Consider the following 7,343-nt stretch of genomic DNA (forward strand, 5'->3'; position numbering starts at 1 on the left):
AGAGGAAGAATTAGTAGAACTTGGCAGACAGTTGATTGCTGATGATAACGATCCTTTAAACAGCCATTCTTCTTGCCTTCTGTGAAGCTTTCCCCAGTCTCCTCTACCTCCTACCTCCCTGAATGCTCCCTCTCAGTCTCCCTCACAGGCCACTTCTCCTGGACCACTCCATCAATTGTAGGCATTCCTCAAGATTGTCCCCCCAATTGCCTTCTTTCATCCAACACATCCACAAGGGCAGAGACAGATACCCTGAAGCTAAGGAAGCTTAGCTTCTGGACCCCTTCTTTACAGGTACCCTCCATTGCTAGAAGTATCTGGGGGTTAGAGAGCAGTGTAGGTAAAGTGGAGAAGCCAGCTTGCAACCAGAAAGCATTTGCATGTAAGCATTTCTGGTAATTTGCCTAAAGAGATCTCATAAGAAAAAGGCATCTTGTCATGATTTCACTGTGCATTCCAAGTATCATCTCTTAAGCCAAGCACTCTCCCTAGCTCAGAACTTGCATTCCCATCTAACTCCTGGATTCCTCCTGGTCTCCCAGGCACCTCAGACTCATACATCCATAACTGAACTCATGAGTTGAACCACAAAATCTGCTCTGAAGCGATGGCACCAGTATCCGTCCGGTTACTTAAACTAGAAACGCAGCCATCACCTTCCCTTTCCCTCATGCCCCACATCCAGCCACCAGATGTGTCAGTTACATCTTAATATTTCTCTATTCTAGTTCTCCCCGGCCCCACACCTGATCCTTAGCCCTGGATGACTTAAAAGCAAGGACAGTACCAAGAACTGGCTTTTTGGGACTGCTGGGACTTTCTTTGAAGTAAGCTCTGCAGCTAATGTGGGGCTTGAACTCGTGACCCTGAGAAGTGGAATTACATGCTCCACCAACTGAGCCAGCCAGGCACCTTGAGACTGCTGGACTTTAGTCCCCCTTCCTCACTACCCTTATCTCCACTGCCTCCACACTCCATTCTTTGATAGGGACAATTGCCTTTTTCTCAGTCTTCTGTAAAGTGCTATGCAAATGAGGCTTCAAGCTGTTAAGTCCTCTAGCCTCCTGCTCTCTACCAGCCAGACGGCTGGCTGATCCTAACCCTCCTAGCAAGTACAAGTTCTAGAGCTGGGGCCATCTACACCAACTTCCTAATCAGTCTCCCTGCAGCCGGTTTCTCCCCCTCCCCAAAGTCCCAGCTTTTGTGGGGGTTTCCATTCCAGTATGGGTGAATCCAGAACCAGCATAAGACAGTATGAGAGAATGTCAGGGCTTATGACGTAATAAATCAGGTGCAGAAAGACAGAGATGGGGGGGGCAGCAGGAGATGTGCCATTTTAGACAAGGTGATCTCTGGAGGTCATTGAACAGCACCAGCCAGGGAAACTGTGCTAACTGCTTAGCTGACAGTCACTCTCCAACTTTGAGTCCTTTCATGGCTCCCATGAAACCCCTTTCTGAGGCCACCAAAACCCCATATGGTAGTCCCTGCCAGATCCTCCAGCTTCCTCTCTCCCAGCCCCTGCACTCCAGCCACACTGGCCATCCTGCTATATAGGCTCTTCTCCACTCTGGGCTTCCTCACACATGGTTCTCTCTTTCCTCTCCACCCAGTCAGAACTTACAGAGTAACATCACTGCCTCCAGAATCTCTTCCTGGCCCTCAGACTAAGTTGTATCTCCTGAAAAATTCTGTGCTTTGTTGCCTCTCAACACTTTAACACTAGGAATAATTACTTGAGTTCCCGGAGACTCATGGTAAGAGAGAGGTCACATATGTCTTGTTAACTTCTGTGTAAGAGCCTATACCCATTGTCTGGGGGAGTGACAGGTACATACTAAATATCAATAGATAGAGATTGGTTGATGTTTGCATGTGTGTATGAGAGCAATAACCCATATGTGTTAAATCCACTCAAAAACTATAATAGTGACAAACACTGAACACCAGCCTATGTTCTTACATGATTTAACTAGTTTAATTCTCACAATGATCCAATCGGGGCCCCTGGTTGGCTCAGTCGGTAGAGCATGTGACTCCTGATCTCAGGGACGTGAGTGAAAGCCCCACGTTCATTGAATGTGGAGGCTACTTTTTTTTTTTTTTTTAATTTTTTCAACGTTTTTTATTTATTTTTGGGACAGAGAGAGACAGAGCATGAACGGGGGAGGGGCAGAGAGAGAGGGAGACACAGAATCGGAAACAGGCTCCAGGCTCCGAGCCATCAGCCCAGAGCCTGACGCGGGGCTCGAACTCACGGACCGCGAGATCGTGACCTGGCTGAAGTCGGACGCTTAACCGACTGCGCCACCCAGGCGCCCCTGTGGAGGCTACTTTTAAAAAAAGAAAAGAAAAGAAAAAAAAAGAAGGCAGAGCTTGGCCTGCCCTCACCCTCACAATAACCCAACTAAAGTAGATTATCATCCTTGTTTTACAAATGGTACAAAGGATGGTTAAGTCATTTGTTCCAAGTGACACAGCTGGGAAGCAGCAAACAGAGCAGGGGCTTGAACCCAGAGAGAGTGACTCACGGGTATCCCCTTAACTGCTGTGCAGGACAGCCTGTCAGATCCAGGTCTGAGAAGTGCCAGGCATCATCCTAGGCACCAGGGAGATAATACTGGAAAAACACACCAGGAAAATGCTCTCAGTTCCAGCTTTTATCAATCTTACATTCCTGGTGAGGGAAAGCAAAGAACAAATACATCAGGCAAGTCAAAGTATAAAATAATGAGCTGTACTGTGTGTTATGAAAAAAAAAAAAAAGCAGGTTTGGGGCATGGGAGGTGCTGTTTTAGACAAGGTGGTCTGGCAAGGCCCTCTCTGGTGTGGTGACATCTGAACAGAGAATGCTTTGGGGAAAAAGCATTCTAAGCAGAGGTAAATAAATACAAAGACTCTGAGGCCAGCCCAGCTTATCCTAACAGGAAACAACCAGGAGGCCCAGGGGGCTGCAGGGGATGGCGGAACAGTTGGCAGTGAGGTCTGAGTGAAGGGTCAGGCCTGCATTTGGCGGGGGCTTTGAAGGCCAAGCTAAGGAGTTCACATGGAATTCTGAGTGTAGCAGGACGGCTTTGAGCAGAGGCCATGTCGAGAATGGACAGTAGGGGTGAGATCTGGAGGCCACTGCTGCAGTTTAGGTGGGAGTAGAACGGGAACCTGGGGGTAGGGTTGCCAGATTTAGCAAACAGCTCTTCCGGGGGGACCTCTGAGAGGAGCTTCCGGAAGGCAGCTGTAAAGTGGCTGAGGTCCCAGGAGGCTAGGAGAGGGTGGGGAGCTGCTAGAACACGTCTCTTCTCTCTGAGAGGACTGGGACCTCTTGAGAACACAGCCAACGCTGTGCAGGGACTTTACATGTTGAATCTTAAGCAAACACCCCAACTGAAAACATCCCCAACCCTCAAAGAAGGAAACTAAAATTGTGGCACTCAGTTCTAGAAAGGGTGTGGGAAGACAGGCGATCACATGCTGCTGCAGGGGGAGTGCACATGTACGCATCTTTTTTTTTTTTTTTTTTTGAGTTTTAAAAGATTGTTTCTTAAAAAGAAAAAAATTGTAAATTTAATATATATCTTTTGCCCCAGAAATTCCATGTTAGAAACTCACTCTAGGGAATGAGTCAGTAAGATGAGCAAATATGCATGTACAAAGATGTTCATCACAGCATTATTTAGAAACGGAAAAAAATGGATAGGACATGAGACTTCTTCAAATTTTATTTTAACTAGGCTCCACGCCCAACAAGGGGCTTGAACTCACCTCACGACCCTGAGAAACAGGAAACCCTTCTTGTTCAGGACTGTCATAGCCACAGTTTGCAAAAAGTGCAGCTATTGATTAATGCAATGTAGTGTCAATTAGATGTACATTCCTGAGGTCTTTTATCTGTTGTAGCTTTGTCTTTTTCTTTTTCTTTTCATTACATCAGGTATATTGCCCTGTAAATTGTGGTAGTGGTACCAGGAATAAAAAATTAAGGAATTTTTAACTTTTCAAAAAAAAAAAAAAAAAAAAAAAAAAAAAGAGTCGTATGCTGTGTTTACTAACCCAGCCTGGCGCCCCTGGGCATGACATAAAAGTTTAACAACAGAAAAAACGATCAAAGAAGCAGCAGTTGGGAGGCAAGGAAACTCAGGTGGCCAGTAAATATGTCGAAAAGACGGTTACCCTCATGATAAACAGGGAAATCTAAAAGTGATCACAATAATTTCTCAGAGCAAAGAGAACTTTGCCTGTATCTGTCAAGTTGCATTTATTCTGACAATTCTGCACTTCAACAATGCATCTTAGCATCCAGATTATAGTGTCTAAAAGGAATAAGGGCTAGTTGCAGAAAAGGCCGAGTCTGTGACTAACGCTGAAAGGTACAAGGTGAGTCTATAATATCTTCTGGAGGCAAGAATTTTTCAAAGATTAATGAAGTCTTTTTGGAAAGACACAAGACCCTTCACTAAAAGGACCAAAGGAGACTATTGAGCTGAGGTCAATACTGGGCTTGGTCCATTGAAGTATTCACAAAAGAGTGAACATCAAGTACTTTATTCTAAAAAAGGTGTCAGAATGGGGCACCTGGGTGGCTCTGTCGGTTGAGCATCCCACTCTTGATTTCTGTTCCAGTCGTGATACTGGGTCAAGGGATTGAGCCCAACACACAGCTGACTGTGGAGCCTCCTTAGGATTCTCTCTCTCTCTCTCTCTCTCTCTCTCTCTCTCTCTCCTTCTGCCCCTCCCCTCTCTGTAAAATAAAAAATAAAAATAAATTTTAAAGGTGTTAGAATAAAATAAATTCTGTGGTGCCTGGCTGGCTAAGTCAGTGGAGCATGTGGCTCTTGATCTCTTGGTTGTGAGTTCAAGTCCCACATATGGTGTAGAGATTACTTATGAAAATAAAAACAAATTGTTCAATTTTTAAAAGAATAAAATACATTATATTTTGTTGTCTTGTTAATTTAAAAAAAGGAAGTAAAAAATAACAGAATTCATGTTTGTTAATTCTAGGAGAAAAGTACACAGGTGTTCATTGTGCTTTTCTTATTTTTTTGAAACTTAATTTTTGAGCACCTAGGTGGCTCAGTTGGTTAAGCATCCAATTACAGCTCAGGTCATAATCTCACGCTCCTGAGTTGGAGCCCACCGCCGGCCCTGTGCTGACAGCTCTGGAGCCTAGAGCCTGCTTCAGATTCTGTGTCTCCCTCTCTCTCTGCCCCTCCCCCACTCACTGTCTGTCTGTCTTTCTCTCAAAAATAAACATTAAAAACATTAAAAATTTTGGGGGGCGCCTGGGTGGCTCAGGTCATGATCTCGCGGTCCGAGAGGTCGAGCCCCGCGACGGGCCCTGTGCTGACAGCTCAGAGCCTGGAGCCTGTTTCAGATTCTGTGTCTCCCTCTCTCTGACCCTCCCCCATTCATGCTCTGTCTCTCTCTGTCTCAAAAATAAATAAACGTTAAAAAAAATTAAAAAAAAAACATTAAAAATGTTTTAAAAAGACAATTGGGGAGGGGGGTGCTGGGTGGCTCAGTCAGTTGAGAGTCCATCTTAGCTCAGGTCATGATCTTGTGGTCTGTAGGCTCCAGCCCTGCATTGGGCACTGTGGTGGCTGTGCAGAGCCTGCTTGGGATTCTCTCTCTCTCTCTCTCTCTCTCTCTCTCTCTCCCCCTGCCCCTCCCCCGTTGCACTCTCTCGCACTCTCTCTCTCAAAGTAAATAAACTTTAAAAATATTGTAGTTTTTTTTGTTTGTTTTGAGAGAGAGAGAGCTCACGAGCAGTGGGGGTAGACAGAGAGAGAGAAAGGGAGAGACAGAATCCTAAGCAGGCTCCACACTCAGCACGGAACCTGTTGCAGGGCTCGATCCCTCCACCCTGAGCAGTGCACCACCCAGGCGCCCCTAAACTTAAAAACAATTTCTAACAGTTCGAGTCTGCGCCACCGCCGCCGCGTGGAAGAGCCGGGACCCTCCACCTCACCTCCCGCGCAGTGCCGTCGGAGAAGACCTTCAAGCAGCGCGGCACCTTCCAACAAAGAGTACACGTTCGACTTACCCGAGAGCCGCATCCTACGAACATCCGGGTGATAATAGACCCGATTCAAGGGTGAGAAGCAACTTCCTGTACTGGACAGAACCAAGTTCCTTGTACGTGATCACGTCAACCTACGTGAGCTCCTCAAGATCATTAGGAGGCTTTTGTAGCTCAACGCTCATCAGGCGTTCTTCCTGTTAGTGAATGGACACAGCACGGTGAGTGTGTCCACGCCGATTTCTGAAGTATGTGAAGGTGAGAAACGAACATGGGTTTCTGTATATGGTATACGCCTCTCAGGAGACATTTGGAATCAGAGTGTCTGTGTGCAAGACTAGAAAAATGCATCTGTTCTGGAAATTTTTTAAGCCCTTACCAAGGGGGGAAAAAGTATATTACCAACTGAGATTGATCCCTTCATCCAATCACAGATCATCAAAACCAGTAGTGTTCCTGCCTAGGAGTTGTAGGAAGTTGTTTTGTGCAGCAAGCAGAAAAATGGAACTCCAAATGAGCACATTGAGCTTTGGAAAAACTATTATTTAACCGAGGCTGTTTTGTTTTCAAATTTAGAAGTTTTTTTTAAAATTTTTTTCTACATTTATTTATTTTTGAGAAACAGAGAGAGACAGCATGAGCAGGAGAGGGGCAGAGAGAGACGGAGACACAGAATCAGAATCAGAAGCGGGCTCCGAGCTGTCAGCACAGAGCCCGACGCGGGGCTCGAACCCACGAACCGTGAGATTACGACCTAAGCGGAAGTCAGACGCTTAACCGACTGAGCCACCCAGGCGCCCCAGAAGTTTAAAAATAAAATACTTTGCATTCTAAGTTAAAAAAAAAATTTAGGGGCGCCTGGGTGGCTCAGTCGGTTGAGCGTCCGACTTCGGCTCAGGTCGTGATCTCGCAGTCCGTGAGTTCGAGCCCCGCGTCGGGCTCTGTGCTGACAGCTCAGCCTGTTTCAGATTCTGTGTCTCCCTCTCTCTGACCCTCCCCCATTCATGCTCTGTCTCCCTCTGTCTCAAAAATAAATAAAGGTTAAAAAAAATTTTTTTTTAATTTTTTTAAAATGTTTATTTATTTATTTATTTTGAGAGAGAGAGAGAGAGAGAGAGAGAGAGAGCACGCGCAAGCAGGGAAGGAGCAGGGCGGAGAGAATCCCAAGCAGGTTTCCTGCTGTCAGCACAGAGCTCCACACAGGGCTCTATCCCATGAACTGTGAGATCATGACCTGAGTGGAAATCAAGAGTCAACCACTCAACAGACCAAGCCACCTAGGTGCCCCAAAAACAATTTTAAAATGTTTCTAGAGGCACCTGGGTGG

The 7,343-nt window shown here is 45.9% G+C and overlaps 1 pseudogene; it reads left to right on the top strand.

Moving 5' to 3' along the window:
* Positions 1-2,960: 2,960 nt before the first annotated feature.
* Positions 2,961-6,480, top strand: LOC122210301 (annotated as a pseudogene).
* Positions 6,481-7,343: the final 863 nt, after the last annotated feature.

Source organism: Panthera leo, chromosome E3, assembly GCF_018350215.1.
Source record: "Panthera leo isolate Ple1 chromosome E3, P.leo_Ple1_pat1.1, whole genome shotgun sequence".
Taxonomy (NCBI): Eukaryota; Metazoa; Chordata; class Mammalia; order Carnivora; family Felidae; genus Panthera; species Panthera leo.